This window comes from Tursiops truncatus, chromosome 18 (assembly GCF_011762595.2).
Source record: "Tursiops truncatus isolate mTurTru1 chromosome 18, mTurTru1.mat.Y, whole genome shotgun sequence".
Lineage (NCBI taxonomy): Eukaryota > Metazoa > Chordata > Mammalia > Artiodactyla > Delphinidae > Tursiops > Tursiops truncatus.
This window is the reverse complement of record NC_047051.1, coordinates 16,896,828-16,916,679: the sequence shown is the minus strand read 5'-3', so window position 1 is coordinate 16,916,679 and position 19,852 is coordinate 16,896,828. Positions and strand designations below refer to the sequence as shown.

Here is a 19,852-nt window from a genome sequence, read left to right as displayed (position 1 = left end):
AAAAGGTCCCATTATCTTCATCCTTTGCAAGTCTTCAGCCACAAAGTTACAGCTTATTCTCATAACAAGATAAGTGAATCAGGCTGGAAGGGGATTTAGGAGGTACACTGACGATAAAAGCAAAGGGGAACACACACTTTTACAGGCATATTGTCCCAGTTAACCTTGAAAGTTAAATTTCAGATTAATTTACAAAAGTAGTGACAGACCACGATTTCAGTGAAAATCAACGCAAGTTATACCTTAAAAAAAAAATCAGTTCAGAAATACTAAGTCAGGCAAGCATACAAAATTCAGAGTATTAAAAAATGCAAGGGCTGGTTGCCCAAACAGATATATCCCTCAGAAAAAGGGATTTGAAAATGCTGAGCAGAACCAAAGGAATTAGAAGCTGAATTAGCAGACAAATTCCCTCATTTTATAACTGTGGGCAGACATTAACTGGCGAAGTTTACTCAGCTAGATTAAGGGTGTACATAGATCTAATTCCTGGTGCTATTTGCAACTACACGTATCTAAAATACAAGGAGACAAATATCCGGAACACATTAGGCCCACTGATTTAAACAAAACAGTTCAACAGTGGGGGTGAAGTTATTGTAGCACAGCAGCACATTAGACATATTTAAGAGATTAAATGGAAAGAAATAATCTCTTAAAGATTTTAATGCTCAGTTTTGGTACACAGTCAAGTTTCCATCCAATTTTCTGATGTATAGCAAACTGTACTAGCTTAAAAAAAAAGTGCTTCCTTCAGTTTTCTTCTACACTTTTTTTGGCCTTTCAAAACTGAGCACTGGGTCATTTTACTGTAAGTAATGTGATGTTATATATGTACCTTCTAATTGCACGTTTTAGGAATAAACAAAATCCATATTTCAGTAACCGAGAGTGTATTTATAAAATGAAAACCTCTCTATCAAAATACACTTTTCACTGGGAAAAATAAATAAAACGACAAATGGATCTACACAAAGTAAAAATTAACTTTGGTAGATTTCAGTGCAGGACAGTCCATAACAAGCGTATTTGCCCTTACTCCCCCAGAGCTGATCATCTTCCAAGTTCAGATTTTAAAAATATTTTTTAATTGAGATTATTATGTTGACATTTGTTTCTCATTCCACATCATCTTCAGCCAAGCTCTGAGCACTTACATGTCTCTGACTAATTGTTGGGAGCTTAGTCAGAAGCATCTGGAACACTGGTGGTGGAGGAGTTTGCTGCAATACTTACAGTAACTGCTGTGGATGTCCACACACAGCAATTGCATTTGTCAGATGGTCCACACCCTTCTCATATTCACCTTGAGCTAGTAACTCTTCACCAAGCTGTATTTCTTCGAGGAAGAATTTCTGAACGCCTTCAGCATCTTTAAGGTCAGGTAATTTGGAAAGTCCAGCTCTCTCCTTGGCAAGCTTCTGTTTCTTTCCTCGTTCTCGCACTCTGTTCTTGAAATTGGGGTCACTCCGTCTCTTGCGGTCGAAGTAAATGCAGTACCCGATGGAAACGGCGATGGCGCTGTTCTGGCCCACCATCTTCTCCCCAACGAGGAGTGGGGTCGGCGGCGGCAGGGCCCGCGAAGAAGCTGTTGGCTCAGGACCCTTGGAGCAGACTCCACCGGTTAGTTCCGACGCCCGCTTCCCTGGTGATTCTAACGGGCAGCTGCAGTAACAAACCACAGACATAGAGCATAAAAGGCATGTAAGATTCTTCATGAATTGATTCCTTCAAATCTATGTAACCTAATGTTTTACCACAGTCTTTTTTCTATCCACTGACTCCCAAGCCCATATGCTTTCCAGCCTGATGGAACTACTTACCATTTCTGATGTGCCAGACCACAGTGCTCTCTCTTATCTTCAAATTTTGCATTTATCACCCTTCTTTGCCTGGCCCACTGCTTTATTCATCCTTTATATCTCGTTTTAAGTGTTGCCTCTTCAGATACTACACTTAACTGTTATGTGTCTTTTGCATCAGTTTGTAAGGCTTTCTAGGATCTGTTTGCTGCTTTAAAAGTAGGACTAGGTCTTCTGAGCTATTCTGTCAGTCTGAAGTTCCACTTCTTTCCCTTCAATATACCTCCCATTTCTTCCTCTTCTGTCCTGCCACCACGTTATACCCAATCATTAAGGCTGTGAGGTCCTTGAAGGAAGTAACTGACACGGATGCTTAAATAATTGTTATTGAGTTGAATTAAATGAAACATTTTTCAAAAGTAAAACTTCACGAAAACAAGACTGCTTCAGAAATCTGAAGTCTGTATTTAATCAGTTTTTGTTAAATTCAGTCCATATATACCTGAATAGCAGAGAGAAAATAATATCTGCTCACTGTAAATGAAAATAATGCTCAATTCTTACTCTGTTGAGTAATTATTTACTCTGTGATGACTTTCCTGGAGGTACCATGTAATTGACTAACTTAGTGCTTGATGTGTACCAGGCGTTATATTGATACTATCTTTTCCCGTGTGTCTTACCATTTAATCCTCACAATAATTCTATGTAGTAGATGCTGTTGTCATTAAGGCTAAGAGGTGCTAGGTCTCCTTACCAAGATTATATATCTGGTGAGTGGCTGACTCAGGACACAAACAAGGTATATCTGACCCTAAAACTCATACTTGTATAACATTATACTAAACACTAGTAGAAAAAGCACGGCTTTACACCTGTGCTCAGACCTTATTTCCATCAATGGTGTATCATAGTACAAACTAAACTTTCAGATCCTCCGTTTCCTCATCTATAATAACTGAATTCAATACTTCCCTGAAAAGTTCTGAGGAAATGGTCTGGCATGATGTCAGGTGTGTTATAGGTGCTTGATAACTATGATTACACACACACGCACACTTTGTCCACATCTTTATTTCTTTTATTGCTGACTTCTTCACACCATCTGTTATTTGACTATAACTACTTTAGTTATTTATGCATTCTTTTTCTATACTCTAGGCGGTGCTAGCATGGTTTTAACTAACTTCATATGAATTAATTACTTACCAGTAGTGACATATTTATTATCAATTGCACAATTGCTTTATGGAGTTCTAGTAAAACATTACTTCAAGTGTAAAATATGTCTAGTTAAGAACAAATTACCCATGCTAATAAACAAATTTGACACAAGCCATTATTTGCTGAGCTTAAAGCTGCATTTGTTGAAAAGCCTCAAGTCATTTCATTTTTGCTGAAGACTCATATTTAAGTAATTGTGTAACATAGTCATTCATTACTGTCAAGCTACACTTCTCTCTGCCTTTACAACAAAGAACACAGTCCAGCATTTAGTGCATGTTCTACGGAATTATTTCTCATTGGGGGAAAAAAAGACAGAGATTTCTAAGAATCCTGGATGAAAGGAAAAAGTAATGGATTAGTACTGTTCAATATATTATTTCATAAAGTGGTCATATTTCAGCACACTTGCTTTTAGATTGTCCGCCTAGGTTTATCTCATCATTTTGATTAAAAAAAAAAAGACCACATTGATATTAGTTCCCTTGGTTGGTTTGAATATTAAGATCTGTTTAACAACTGCTTTCTGCACATACAATTTGTTCATCCATGCAAGGGGTCCATTTGTGACCCTGAAGTGGGTGAGGACACCTGCAGGCCATTTATAGGACTGGCCAGAGAGGTGGCTATAGTGAAGGGATTGGTTTCCTAAATTTTTCTGGTAAGAATCACCCTGGGCACTTGTTAAATGCAGAGCTTCCCAGGTCTTGCTCCTAGAGACTCTGATTCAAAGGGTCTGAGCACTTGAAAGTCTAACAAAAAGCCCAGGTAACTTTTCAGACATATCCTCAGGTACATTTGGAAAACACTGTGGTAAAGGTTATATGAGCTTTAAAAATACTTGTTTATTTGAGAAAATGGGTGCAGTTTATCCTCTTGTGCTTCAGTATGTATATATCCAAAACTCTGCAGGCTCTACCTTCAAATGTGTGCATGTTTATAAACCTGCTTCTCAACAAAGCATATTTCATTAAGTTTATCTAAGGCTATCGGGAAGAGATGGATTTATACAAAGGACTCTGGAGAAGGGAAAGGAAGCAGCAGCTCTCCTTGATATAACACTTGGGACCCAAACTCTCACAATCCATTTTCTGGGAGGATTCAGCACTGGAGTAGCTGCACTGGGGCTGAACAAAACCCCACTTACCTGCCACAAAACAGTTGTTGCATTTTAAAGGGAAGTAGCATTCTGTTTTTTCCATGAATGGCTCTTGCTACCCTGGCTCCAGCGGGCTGAACCAGGGATCAATGGGGAAACCAGGAGCACTAGGCACATGAGAAGCCAACTCCCTTTGCAAAGGCTTGGTGAGAAATTTTGTCCAATAATCACAGTTCCAATCCAACGAAAACCCCTTTTGGAAAAGAGTAAATGCCAAGGTACAAAGAGAAGGCAAGATTTTCAAGTTTAGACTGCATACTGAATGACACTGGCCAATTATCCTGGTTTCCTAAAGCACTGAGACCCTGAGTGACTAAAGCTACTGAGATTCGTCACCTATTATACCACAATTCCATAAAATCTTAGCATAGAGACTTTTCCCCAAAGTCATCTATTCATGTCGCTTTCTTGCAGGCCTAATTAGCAAAGTAATATAAGCACACAGTGTCCAAAACTGAGCACTAACCCCATGTCAATCAACCACAGAGAGCTGTGGGTCCTGGGAAGTTCAGCGTACAGCATATATTAGCTACTTTGCCTTTAATCTAGAAACCTGGCTCTACTGGTGAAGGTTTATGTAATTTTCAATGTATATAATGACCAGTACATCATGGCACCATCTAACCAGAACGGATGCTGGCTATCAAATACCAACTTTGTTCAAGGTTCTTAGTTGAGAACATACAATCTACTCGAACTAGTTTAAGCAGGAAGGGATTTATTTAGAAGTACTGAACGTTCACATAATCATTGTGAAGGCTAAAGAAATAGACTCTGATCTCAGTTTTCAGGATATGTCTCAAAACAACGCTGCAGAACTGGAAAGTCAAGGGAGCTGCCACCTTTGACATGATCAAAAGCTAAACAGTCAGCAAACTGCTGCTACAGCACCTGGCTCCAGAATCATACTGCCCTCACCGCAGTCCACATAAGTAAAATAGACGCTTTGTGATCGACCTCTCTCCCCACATGTAGCTAATACTGTAGTGTGTCAACTCAAACTCCTTTAAGCTCTAAAGCGTGGTCCTGAAGCATGGTCCTGCAAATGCCAGGAATGTTGGCTGCAACTCACCACTAAGAATTTCCCTTGGCCATAGGAAGCTGCATAGCCTAAAGAATGCATTCCACGCCATTGACTTGTTGCTCCAGGGCTACAAAGACCCAGCCTCCTTGCTTCAATTAGGGGCAACTCTGAAGAGCCATCCTGGCTACAGAGCATTTTTTTTTTTAACATCTTTATTGGGGTATAATTGCTTTACAATGGTATGTTAGTTTCTGCTTTATAACACAGTGAATCAGTTATACATATACATATGTTCCCATATCTCTTCCCTCTTGCGTCTCCCTCCCTCCCACCCTCCCTATCCCGCACCTCTAGCACCGAGCTGATCTCCCTGTGCTATGTGGCTTCTTCCCACTAGCTATCTATTTTATGTTTGGTAGTGTATATATGTCCATGCCACTCTCTCACTTTGTCACAGCCTACCCTTCCCCGTCCCCATATCCTCAAGTCCATTCTCTAGTAGGTCTGTGTCTTTATTCCCGTCGTGCCCCTAGGTTCTTCATGACCTTTTTTTTTCCCTTAGATTCCATATATATGTGTTAGCATACGGTATTTGTTTTTCTCTTTCTGACTTACTTCACTCTGTATGACAGACTCTAGGTCCATCCACCTCACTACAAATAACTAACTCAATTTCGTTTCTTTTTATGGCTGAGTAATATTCCATTGTATATATGTGCCACATCTTCTTTATCCATTCCTCTGATGATGGACACTTAGGTTGTTTCCATGTCTTGGCTATTGTAAATAGAGCTGCAATGAACATTTTGGTACATGACTCTTTTTGAATTATGGTTTTCTCAGGGTATATGCCCAGTCATGGGATTGCTGGGTCATATGGTAGTTCTATTTTTAGTTTTTTAAGGAACCGCCATACTGTTCTCCATAGTGGCTGTATCAATTTACATTCCCAGCAGCAGTGCAAGAGGGTTCCCTTTTCTCCGCACCCTCTCCAGCATTTATTGTTTGTAGGTTTTTTGATGGTGGCCATTCTGACCGGTGTGAGATGATATCTCATTGTAGTTTTGATCTGCATTTCTCTGATGATTAATGATGTTGAGCATTCTTTCATGTGTTTGTTGGCAATCTGTATATCTTCTTTGGAGAAATGTCTATTTAGGTCTTCTGCCCATTTTTGGATTGGGTTGTTTGTTTTTTTGTTATTGAGCTGCATGAGCTGCTTGTAAATTTTGGAGATTAATCCTTTGTCAGTTGCTTCATTTCTTACAGAATCAGCAGAGGCCTCTGTTGCTATTGTATCTCAGTTTAGCTTCTTCTTCCCATCAGAAGCAAGTGGGTACAATTATTATAATGAACAACAAGGTCTGAGTGGCCGCCAGGGAGCCTGACTCATAGAGAGCCGTGGAGATGATGAATAGAATATGGCATTCCTAGGGGCAAGAGAGATAGGAGCTAAAAAGGGTATTTCTCAATCTATACAATCAAAAGAAATTAAAAATCGATGGTTAGGAGACTAAGGGCAGCAACGCCAATAAGTAGTTCCTAGACTTGAGCTGATTCTTAGATCTGGAATCCACTGACTGAAGAGGAAGCTGGGGCACCAGGATCCCAGAGCACCATGGTACTTGTGTATCGTAGTGATTCTCCCTGCCCCTCCCTAAAGGGATCTTTAGCTACTTGCTTGGGTAACTATATACTGAGAAAAGGAAAATACTCAGATATTTTGAGAACTAGTGGACATGGACTCCAAGTTGACCTTGATAGCTGGGTACCTGAAGCAACATGGCCCCACTGTTGGATATGAGAGGTAATAAATGGAGTTCAGGTCCAGGTGTGGATCACTGGGTCCACAGACCCACCTACTGGTCATTAAATTGCTTTGCTAGGTGCCTGTGTTACGATTCCAGCACTCAGGTGGTACCTGAGTGGATATTTTGAATGGACATATGTAGTAGTTGGCAAATCTTCCACACTGGTTTCTTGGCCTGGGAGGTTAGCACTACCATAGTGGGGAATGGCAAATGGAAGGCTTTGAAACTGCTTGCCTCTTCCTGCCAAGACTGTAAATTCAAAAATGATATCACATCTTGGGGTCAGTGACAGAGGGAAATGCCAACACAAATACTTTGGAAGCTTTGGTAAGTCTATGAGCTTCAGAGGATAGGAGGTAACCCTTTGAAGTTCAGAGTCCCCATATCAGTACAGTTTTTAGGGTCTGGGCATACCAGGGCATCGATTCCAAAGTAAAGGGCATGTTATTGTATCTTGTACTTCCCACCACTAAGAAGGAAGCACGTGTGTGATAGACCTCTTCAGGTTTTGGGCACAGCAAATTGCACACCTTGGAATATTTGTCCAATCCACTTAAGTAAGCCTGCCTGCTGGGGCAGCTGGAGGTGGAGCAGGAAGGGCAGAACAGGAAGGGGCTGTGCAGCAGGACCAAGTCTCTGTACCATAGCCAGGCCACTCTGGCAATACCAGGGCACTAGAATAGAGATACCTGTGGTGGAAACAGTTGCCCTGTGGAGTTTATTTATCCTTATAGGGGAAATTTATCCTTATAGGGGAATCATAACACAGGCACCTAGCAAAGCAATTTATATCTGCAGCATAAAATTATATTCCATTTGAAGAACCATTAGGCCCCTAGCAAGGCAATTGATATCTGCAGCATAAAGTTATATTCTATTCCATTTGAAAAACTATTAGGCCCTGACCATGGGCATCAAGTGGCCATCTGGACAGAGCTGCCCATCTGTCAGATCCACCAAGTCATATGGTTTGTGGCCCAAAAGCAATCTGTTGTAAGATGGAAGTAGTGCATCTGGGACTGACACAAATTAGCTGCACAAGCAAGTGACCCCCAATCCCTGTGTCATCCACCACTCTTGCACTGGTGTCGCTCAGTGCACACACATGGCCACATGGTGAGTCCCCTATCGCCAGCTGACAGAAGTGGAAAAAGGCTAAACTTCATTCACAGATGGGATGCTGTCCTCTAGGACACAATACACTCAAAACCAACCAACATTATATGGTGCTGTGCCCCCAGTAGGTAGAATGCATGTGCCTAGGAACTAAGGGGTAGAAATACGAGTACCCCAAATTATCACACTCGCAGTGATCTACTTGAGGGAATCTGTGCTTTCTATCCCTGAACCTTTAGGCACTATGGCTCATCATGCCAAAAGACCAGCAGTCAAGGAAAGGAGTCATCACTGCAGTTAGGAACAATTAGCGCTGATCACCAGAAGGAGGTAGCGAGTCGTTGCACAAAAGATGCGATGAACTACAGTTCTGGCATTCTGAAGACTGACTGGAATTGACATCTTTTTGTTTGACCCTGTACAGTTTTGATGATCAGTGGACAAGTGCAGTAGTCAAGCCTGGAAAGAGCATGCTGACCAGGGATTCAGACCTTGCTTCAGGGAGGAGGATTTGGTCACCGCAACAGTGAAGCATCTAGAGCAGCGGAGGCGATAGCTAGGAGTGAAGGGAACATAGAAGGAGCAGTAGAGAAGGGAGACCATGAGTATCAGTTGTGGCCTTAAAACCAGCCGCATCAGTGGAGACTGTATTCATTTGACCAACCTCCTTTATAAATTTTCTCCAGAAATGATGCCAACCAAAATCCCAGAGAAGCTGTTTGCAGGTGGGGTAAATATAGTATAAGCAAGTTAGTCTGAGCAGCACAGTGGGTGTTCGGTCGTGGACTTTAGGGATCTGTTCTGGGCTGTCCACATTCCCCCTTCAGGACCCAGGCACACATCCTCCCAGCTGCCAGGAGAGTTGATTGCTGATCGCTCTGTCCATCTTTGAAAATCGCTCTTGACGATCAGGAGCTGCCTTGCCCAAGGTGTGCCTTGTCCCTGGGGGCAGCCTATGTCCATTGCCTAAGAGATGCAGGATACAATATACTAGTCCCTTCCGTCCTGATTAGGGACTCCTCTGACTGGCCTTCCCAGTGCAGAACACCCGTGGGATTGGTTGAAGTCCCCTTTACAACTACATTACAGTTCAATTTCTCTAAACTCGGTCCATTCTTGCTTCTCTCTTTTCCTTCTGGGTGTTGTTCCTGAAGACAGTCCCTGATAAATCTTCTGTATGCAAACCTTTGTCTAGGAATCTGTTTTCAGGGGTTCCAAACTAAGTGACCATATAACTTGATTTCAAATCTAAGATGCACTGCATCTGATTACTGCAGTCTGCTTCACATATGAAACACTGTTAGGGGTCTGGGAAGTGCAGTAGTGAGCCTTGCAAGCTCTGAGCTACGGGAAGGCATGCCTGGATGGGGTAGACTGTGTGCAGAGAGGGTTGGTTTGCAGTATCCACCGTGGCAGCTCACGAAGATACGTCTTAGAAGCCTGTACAGCATGCTGATCTGCCTTCAAAAGTAGGAAATGGTGGCTGAAATTATTATTAAATTTTTAAATTATTCTTGGAGCAAAGAGAAAACTTGCTTCTACCTCAATGTCTTTCTTCCCCTAATTGTCAGCACAGAGTGGTTTTTCCTTTGGGGTTGGCTAAGCACTGCCAACAGGCCATGTAACAAATTGTTCAAATATATGCATAGAATAATTCTCTGTCATGTGGGTTTGGAAGCTTTGTGAAGGGTACTGATATTCATTGACGATTTACTTTGTACCAGGCATGGCATAAGGTGATTTCCTGATGGATTCAGGAATAGCGACTTGATGTTTTGGGTATTACCATGCAGGAAACTGGAAACAGAAACTGGGGACTTAAATCAGTGTTTTGTTTTATTTTGTTTTGCTTTTGTATCATAGTGGCAGCTGTGGGATTTGAACTTGCTTCTGACTCCTAAGTCCATTCTCTTTCCACAATACTGTGATGGCTACTGAAAAGCAGGGAGCAAGTCTTCCTTCTCAACCAGAGTCTAATTGAGCGGCTTGCTCTGTTGGGCTGATGAAACAAAGGGTCCTGGTTTTACATTTCCCCAAAAGATGTGTCTGTCATGTGTGGTCTCACTGCCATGGAGCATATCCTAGGCAGCAGTCCATCCCATGTGCCACTGGACACAATGGGAATCAGTCCAGATAGACTTCCCAGGCTGGCCACAGCTCCAATACCATCCCCATGCAAACAGCTTGGGGGTCAGGATCTGCTAAAAGCAGAGCGGAAGGAGTGCTTTTGTGTCTTAAAAGCAGTGCACAAGTCATTCCAGTGTTCTGTAGAGAGAAGATGAGCTTAAAGCAAAAACATGCAACTGCAACATCTCAAGCATCTCTACCATGCCAGAGGACAAGAGGTCAAAACCTTGTTGGCAAATTAGAAGGCAATTTGGACCTTGTCAGTTACCTACCTGAACACATGGGAAGAATTTTTCCCATCTCTGCTCAATCTGGTCTAAGAATTGCATTTATGGGAAAGGAACTAACATTTATTCAGTGACCACTGTGCCTGGGCACTAAATTCCCCCAGTTACACTGTGAGTTTGGGCATTGTTACCAGTTTTTATGGGTAAAAAATTTGGGACTTGGGGAAATTTAGTAAATCACCCAACACCCCCACACTGAGGAATACCTGGCTGAAATGCAAGTCCAGTCTGTCTGGCCTGAAGCCCACGCTTTGTCTAAGACACTGTTTAGGGAGAAAAGCAAGACAAAGTGAACATTGCTGAGCTAGTTTCATCAGAGCTCTTTTGCTGAAATGCATTTGCTTCGTCTGTCTTAGGAATCAAAGGTGGTTTTGCAGCATCTCTCTGGAAGGGATGTGTTCACAGATGGTGCATAGATTTCTCAGCCAAGAGCTCTTAAATATTATGTGACTATATTCTCCTGAGGAATTCCCTGAGCACACTGGGTCTTCGTGCCTTAGACTACATGGACACCTGCACACACAAAACTCACACTCTGCCGTCTGCGTTCTCACACACAGATGCACATTTTCTCCCATTCTCTCACACGTTCCCTCTCTCACAACACACCTGTTACTGCCTCTCAACAAAGGCAGTTTTGTACTGTGAAAGCACCAATTCAGAAGGAAAACATAAACCATATGGAGGGAATGGCAGAAGGGAAGTTCTTAAGCAAATAAATAACATAACTTGTCTCATGAATTTTCCCATTTTCCCTTGGGGTGAAGATGAAGTAAAGGGAACTAGTGCCCACCTGCCCGGTGTTCTTAGCAACTGCAGTTTGTTTCCAATTTTAATGGAGAAAAGTAGCCCTTTCCTAGGACTAACCAGTCAGTGACCAATGGAGGCAGAGCCTGGAAATGTCAGCTGCTTGAAGGAACTGAATGTAATGCAACAGATTCCAGAATATTGAGGGAAATTAACATATTCCTTTGTTGAGATTAGCTCCAAGTCCCAGATACCCAGGAGATGTAATCTGGTACCAATTCATATAATTTTCCAATGGTAGTCCTACTAAACTGTATGTATCTATAAATGTATAAGTTGTCAGGTCAATAAAATATATTTTTTTCATTATCCCACTGAGTAGAAAACAACATGTTGAATCCTGCAGGAGGTTTTCTAAGTTGTTTTTTACAAAAGTGTCCTGAAAAATCCAAGTGCTTGATGTGAGACGCTCAATTCAAAACTGAAGAGTCCCAGGGTTTTCTCCCATTTTCTTTTGCCTATCTTTCTCATCGTGGAGAAAGCAAACCTTAGCAAAATAAATAAAAGCAGATAAAGTGGCCTGTGAAGAAGTGACAGCGTGGAGTTGATGGAAATAAGTTTTTAGTGATCATTTTCCCAGTTTCTTCATTCTACAAATACACAAGAGGCCCACAGATATTGCCGAGATGGTTCTCCAGGATCAAAAGCTGGCAAGGAGGGAGCAGGGCAGGGCTCTGACCCCATGTCCAGTGTTATTTTCCAGTATATTACCCTGCCTGGAAGGAGACTGTTACAGGGTAAAAGGGAAGCCTGGAACTTTCCCCACAGGTATAATTTCTTCATAAGACAACATGAAAATGAGTTAAGTTGATTCCATCTTCAGAATGATCCCTGTGTCCCAGGAGTCATGCAGATGTGACTATCTTGGAATAAATTTGGAGAGATATTAATTTTCTCCCTCCTGTGCCCTGAAATGAATTGGTTGGTGCGGTATTTTGCATCGCATGGCTCCTGATCCAATTCCAGGGAGTGTCTCAGGCACCAAGAAGGCTGGAAGCCAACATTTGATATTTCTGTCTTAAATTACACTTGCAGGGCCCATGAACATCTCATTTGCTAATTCCATTTCTCACAAAACAAGCCAACATCTGCCTTTTGTTATTTCTAACCCTCGTTGTTTTTGAAACACTCATAATACGTTTTGAGTAAAAGGGCCTTTACAAAAACTGCCTGGCAGGGCCTGGGCACAGTTATACCACTGGCAGAAGGCTCACACCCTACCTCTCCCCTTGTCACCTACACTCAGAATGCTTCCTGAGGCTACCTGGAGTTTGCCCAAAAGGTGGGACTTCAAGATCTCTGGAAATGATAAAAAGAGAAAGAATGAACCAGGCAATTTGTGGTGAAGGCATCTTACAGGATCAGGAGGGGACAAAGGCGAGAGCCTCCTTTCCTTTCCTCGTCACACACGGCCAACTTTGCTATTTTCCCTTGAACCCCCATTTTTCATAAGAGGACATTCTCCCACATCCCACTGCTACGTGGAGAACAGAAGGGAATGCTTGAAAGAAGGAGAGAGGGGAGAATATTTTCTGCTTTGGTCCCATGGAAATGAAAAAGGGGTTTAGGAGATGGGAGGAGGGCTTTGGGGAGGGGGGCTCCCCATAATGATTTTTTAAATTAATTTTTATTGGAGTATAGTTGATTTACAATGTTGTGTTAGTTTCTGCTGTACAGCAAAGTGTATCAGTTATACACATACATATATCCACTCTGTTTTAGATTCTTTTCCCATATAGGTGAAAGGGGGGGGATAAATTGGGAGATTGGGATTGACATATACACACTACTATATATAAAATAGATAACTAATAAGAACCTACTCTATAGCACAGGGAACTCTACTCAATACTCTGTAATGACCAGTCACGATTTTTCATCACAAGTTTGGCTAGTCTTTGTAAGATATAGCACAGCGGCCCCATTATGAAGGAGATCGTTTAGGTCACAGTTTTAATCTGTCTTTTATTCACTGGAATCAATCCACATTCCTCTGCAACAAGCGAATCGCAGTTGTTCACTGGAGTCACAGAAAAACTGAGGCTTTGGAGTACAGCTGACATAAGCAAAGGTATCCCCCCACCGGCCCCCACACAAGGAATTATATAAAGTCCCTGCTTAAAAGTCTTACTGCTATTTCACAAATTCAGCCGAACTCAGGACACCTGGGGATAAAGGGTAGTATGTATGATAGAAAATGAGGAATCAAATTTAGAGCTGAATGTTCGAAGTAAAATTCTGCCTCTGCTGATTTCTGACTGGATGGCCTTCTTTGAGTGGCCTGAGTTCTCTGAGCCTCAGTTTCCTTAACCATAAATTAGAGAGAATTTGTGAGATTTAGTTGAAAATCAGATAATGTTAGATGAAAGCACCGTGAGGATGCTCAGTAACTGTAAAGGCTATTCAAGTGAGAGGAGTGGCCATCCATGCCCAGCTGGCGGCTGACCACTCCTCAGGGGTCTGTTCTCCCCCAAGAAAAAGCAGAGTCCTTGCATTGAGTTATTAGACTTTATGAAACATGACCTCACTGTGAAATCTTAAGCAAACAGAAGCTTTTCCATTCTTTTAATTGAAAACATTGCTGAAATGTTCGCCTGGCCCATTTTCTTGCCTTATGAAGTAGCACAGAAAGGACAGAACAGAATCTTGATTCCAGCACTTTCAGAAGCCCCAGCATCACCAACTGGCACCAGAGATGTGAACGTGGAAGAGGAGATTTCACTGGGAAGGAAGCAGAGAAGAAACGGGGGCTCAGGGAGTGCAGGGCACATCCTCCACTTCGTGTCTGTCCATAATGGAGCCTGAACCAGCTGGACTGTGCCGAGTGCCTGCTCCTCCACCCTCCACGCCCCCTTCTCTTGCAGTCAGTCCTCTCACACTCAGGTCATGGGAACTCCTTCTCCCATTTGCTCAGGTCCAAACCTCTGAGTCCCCCTTGACTCCCCTCTCACACTTTCCACATTCACTCCATCAGCAAACCCTGTGGGCTTTGCCGTTCTGTCCCGAGAATCCCACTGCTCTTTACCATTTCACACTGCCACTCCAGTCCAAGCTGCCATCGTTTCTCCATAGATGATTTCAGAAGCCTTCTTGTTTCTGCCCCCATCTCAAGGTGGCACCAGAGGAAGCTTGTTAAAGTGAAAGTCAGATCATGTCACTCCTCTGCTTGAACTCTCCAGTGGCTCCCCACTTCACCCAGATGGAAGCCGAATCCTTGTGATGATCTAGAAGATCCTTTATCGTGGCTGCTCGTTTTCTCTCTGCTTCATCTCAATCTTCTTCTTTCACTCTTTCCTGGCCTCATCATTGTTGCTTAAACATACCAGGCATTCTCTTGCTCCAGGACCTTTGCACTTGCTGTTCTCTTTCCTGGACAGCTCTTCCCCTGGACACCTGCAAGGCTGGCTATCTCATCTCCTTTTGGTCTGTATTCAAATGTCACTTTTTCAATGAAAACTTTCCTGGTCACCCTATCTGAAAAGGTAACTTCCTCTCCATTCCCCTCCCCCTAAACTTTCTAAAACTCTTTTTGTGCTTTATTTTTCTATTCGCACCTATGATTATCTCGTATATTACACAACAGACTTACTGTTTTATTTTCCTCCCCAACTAGGATGTACGTTTCATGAAGTCAGGGAGGTTACATTTTTTCTAGAGCAGTGCCTAGCACAAAGTAAGTACTCAATAAATAATTTTTAAATAGATGAATTGAGTGACCTCAAAAAACCCTGACCACAGTCGTTTAAACAGAGAATAGAAATCTTACACAATTGAAGTTCCGATTGGGCAGGCTAGGGCTCTATAACAATGCCATCAGGGGCCCAGTTTCACTCCATTTTTCCATTTCACCACTCTTAATCCATAGGTCTTTATCTGCAAGCTTTTTGCTTCACAGTTGCAAAATGGTTACTGCACCACCAGATTACACATTATCTTTCCAAAGCAGAAAGAAAATGAAGTAGAAATAAGAAATGGAAGCATGAGGAAAACAACAACTTTCCCAGAAATCCTCAGCTTGTATAACATTAACCAGAACTTTGTTCCATGGCCATCCCTAGCTTCAACATCAAACAAAATCTGGGGTTTTATTAGTGAGGAAGAGAGGGGAATGGATGTGGGGCAGCCAGCTCACAGCATCTGCCATAGAGCTTAAGTCTCTGTTACTCTTCAACACCAGCTCTTACTTCTCTGCTTGGGCGGGATGGGAAGGGGCTTATGAGACCTCAAGGCAAGCAGAAGGACATGGGGAGAGCCTTAGGTCAGACTGCTGCTGGAGAAACAACTTCAGTCCTAATCTGGAACAGGAGCTCTGGAGTTGAACACTTAAAACACTTCAGCAGCCACGTGCCCAGCTTGGGGATGAAGCTGACCAGAAAGGCTAATGGAAGCGCAGAGAAAGAGAAAGATGCATGCAGTCAAGGGGGAAAGTCCCGGTAGCCTTCAAGTGTTTGCTTCCAGGGATTTTCTAGCCCTGGAGATGGTGACACTTTTCATTGTATGCTTTCATGTAAGTGAGAGACAGGTGACTTTAGACTTGACTTGCTGTCCTATCTAAGCCAGCAGTTCTCATCAAGTACGAGTCAGCTGGGGAGGTCTGTCAACTTATACTGTGTGTGCCTGTCCACACTCCTCCACAGCAAGAGGGGACGCGCGAAATCTGCAGTGCAAACCCTCTTCATTTCCCCCAAGCCGTGAATATTTTCAGACACCTCCCCAGATGATTCTGATACCCACCCCCGCTTTAACAGTGGGGCCCCTCTGTTCTAAACCCAAGGCACAAGATTTGGTGCAGAGGATCAAGATGATCTGTGTGAATAGCCGATTGGGGTCCCTGTCCCTGGAGCGATACAGATTCCCTGTGCGATGAGCTATGCAGAAAGCATGCTGTGAGGTCTGAGCCTCCTCACGTCCTGTGTTCAAAAATAGGTCCGATGCCACTTGGGGGCAGGGGAGTGAGGAAAGTGACAAGAGAGAGATGGGTCTATCTCCTTTTTCTCAGAAAGCCAGTGTTAGGAACCTGGGCTGTGGCTTACTTATGGTGTCTCTGTTAACTTCCACCTCACTGCCAGTCACCACCCTGTCCCAGCTCTGAGGCCAAGCCCTGTCCTGCAGCTGTACCCTGCTTGTAAGGCTGAGGGTCACCATGGAATGGGCTGCACGCAGACTGAGAGCAGTGCTACTGGAGGACGCCAAATGCCAATGCTCGCTGCAGAGCCTTGGGTGGGAAAGCAGTCACTAGACTTATTTATTCAGCTCCTTTTTCTTTTCCAAATGTCCAGACTCCTGGACTGAGAAACAGAGTCTGACCCCTTCAGCACTCTGGTAAGAAGGGCTCACTGCCCTTCTGGGGAGAAAGAGAGGTTTATACCACGTGTCTGCTGTAATTATGATGACAGGAAGCGCCAAGAGCTCAGGCTCTTTCCCCAAAGAGTCCTGACAAGGCTGAGGACAGAAGATGGAACCTCAGTTTCTCCACCACCTCAGAGGCATTGCCCAGGCTGCCTGAGAGACTTCCTTGTCTTTGTAACCATGGGCTGGGTATGGGCAAGAGAAGCCCTCTGTGTGTATTGGTTCAGTGGGAGGGGGGAGGGGGAGGACCTACGTACTGTGATTTAAAAGCGCCATGACATGTAGAAAGGTCTCAAAACCTGTTACAAAATGGGTAGTGGAAAGGTCTGGAAGTTTGACTTGTGAGAAAAGATTTGGGGCATCTGATAGGAGATTTCAAATAGTTGAAGGAAAAATTAGGTATGTTCTTCAAAATATCAGCAGGAAGAGCAAGGGAGAAGTTGCAAAAAGTTACACAAGTTCTTCCTGTTTTCCTTTGACTCAGCAAGAGCTGTAACACAATGGAACAAGCTTCCTCTTGAGGTAGTGAGCTTCCTGTCTCTGGATGTATTCAAGCAAAGACTGAATGGTCACTGAGCAGGCACGTTGTTGAGTGGACTTCTCTTTGGGTGGAGGCATAGCCTAGATGGCCTCTTCCAACTTCGAGTGTCTTAAACCTATGCTGTCCCCTTTGCCTGTGTGACTCCTGAATGTCTACCACTGCAGACGGCAGGTCTCTCTCTTTCTCAAATTACTCTTGAGGGAACAAACACTAACAGTTCTCACTGGAGGGTTAATGCCTCGGAAGCTTTTCTCTCCTGACAGTGGGCATGACTAGGCTGAAGCCTGGCTGGGCTTCAGCCCCCTCCTCAGTCGACTCTTACAGGTTAGCTGGCAGTCTCAGTACAGTCAGCGTGGTTACTCTGCAGGGCAGCTTCCAGATAAGTTTCTAGCTCTTCAAAAACAGATTCCCGAGGCCTCTGATGTGATACTGATTCAGCAGGTCCAAGGTAGGGTTATAAAAATGTTTTCAGGTGATTCTGATGGTTAGTCAAGATTTGGGAACATTTTCCTAAGCTTTGCCTCAACCAAACCCCCAAGGATCAACTGGGAAGGATGGTTTTGACCTTAATCTATCAAGCATGTAAATTTCCGTGGGATGTTCTTAATCTGATCCACATGTTTGCCCAGCCCTAAAAAGCTGCCTCTGTCTTCTGCTCCAAGTCCCAGACCCACTGGCCACTGGCATTGCACCTTCACTGTGTCTTTGATGGCCAGCGCTCTTCCATCCCAGCCACACTTCTCCCGCACTTCTTCAACCTACATCTTTTGAGACTACTCATTTCAAAAGACGTCATGACCCCCACAAAGATGGCTACATTTTTTCAACTGTTTGTACATAATGTTCATCTGGGATTTGAACCTGATGTACACGTTTCACTGTGTGGTCCTGGTTTGTTTGTGTATCCTCTCCCCAGACCCTACCAACCTCTCTTCCTCAAGGACCAGGACTGTGCCTTCCCTCTTGGGATCTCCTGCATCTAGCACAAAACTAGGCACAAACCCTGTGCTCAGTATTTGAGAAGGGAAGGAAGGAAGATGAGAAGGAAGGACGTGTTTGTCCCAAGGATTACGTCTGGTTTCAACAAAGATTGCTTGAGCATTGTGCAAAAATGCTCGTAACAGACACAGTTGGGAGTGGGGCAGCACGCGTGCGTGTGAAATGCACAGGTTGGGGACTCTGAGTGCTATTAATTTTTTCTATGTCTTATCAGAGTCATAAGGCATCATTAGGCTGAGAGCACAACACACCACTCTCACCTGCCTTCGGCTTCTCCCAATATAAGTCTCCAAGGTGTTACACTTCTGCTCATAAAGACAGCCGGTTATTCTGACGGCGGAATTTTCTAAAGTCATTTACTGACACTGTTTTTTAGCAAAAACCATGAGTACCATGAGACGAATACATTATGGAGACAACTGTCATCACGACCACATGTGGTATTATTTACTCACGTCAGTTTGAATGATTAATGTGGAAAAGTGGCTGGGCAGCTAATAAGATTGAGGGCTGTGTGATTTTAAACAATGCCCACAGTGTCTGTGGCAAGTCACAGAGACATGAATCGCTGGTGCCACTGCCCCCCTCTGCTGACTGGCTTTCTCGGCTGTGTTCTCCCCCCACGCTCCCCACCCCCAGAGACTCCAAATTTTCCAGCTACAGCCAAGGAGGAGAAAGTGGGGACGCTTTTCATTTCAGCAGCCTGGGGTTGTGAGCGGTGGCAGCTATCTGGCTGACGTCACTGGTGACTCCTCAGACAGCCAGAGGACAGAGAGCCTCATGGGGCCTTGTAATAGAGTCCAGGACTGCTGGCCAGTCTTTGCCCCCTTTAACGCGTGGCTACGTAGGCAATGTTAAAAACCAAATAATGGTGCATTCTCCAGAGAGCCATCATTGAAATGGCAGAGTTTAAAAGAGAACAAAGTGCTACAAAAAAGTCAGGGATCTGTTCTGTAGGCCTGTCAGGTCTGTAAATATCTAGAATCTTGCTTACCAAGTGCTGGTTTGATGTACGGCCCCAGGGAATGAGAGTTTTCTGTGTTCTTTTCTTTGTGGAAAGCCTGAGAAATGACACGATAAAACAGTTTATCAGCATCCACCCTGACTACTAGTCCCATGCTTATAACTCTTACCTCCCTTTTACTGAGAGCTCAGTGTTGAGAGTTTGCTAGAACCATACTAAATGCCTTGAGCGTGTTGCCTTGCTTTAATCTCAGAGTTGGGGTGGAAACGGAGGTGTAGGGAGTTAAAATAAGCTGCTCAAGGTCAGGCAGTGGTAAGTGACCAGCTGGGACTGGAATCCAGGGCTCTGTGACTCCAGAATCTGAGTTCGTCACACATCTGCCTTGTGTGTCACCCGCTCTCATTCCATTCCTTTGGTTTTTGTGGTGTGTTGGGGGGGGGATATGAGGCTTATTAGTCTTATAAGAAAGAAGTAGAGGACTGCCTACCACATGGTGATGAGCAGGCCCATGGGTGGGATGTGGGAACAGTGGCGCTGGGGGTGAGGTGATAGGCAAGCGGGCTACTGTCTCCAAGAGAAGACAGTGAAAAGAAACTGGCTTTCTCCTTCCAGCTTATAAATCATGGCGCCAATCTCAGCAAT

The 19,852-nt window shown here is 43.7% G+C and overlaps 1 pseudogene; it reads right to left on the bottom strand.

The window, feature by feature from the left end:
- Positions 1–872: 872 nt before the first annotated feature.
- On the bottom strand, positions 873–19,291 carry LOC101324239 (mitochondrial import receptor subunit TOM20 homolog; annotated as a pseudogene).
- Between the last annotated feature and the right edge of the window lie 561 nt (positions 19,292–19,852).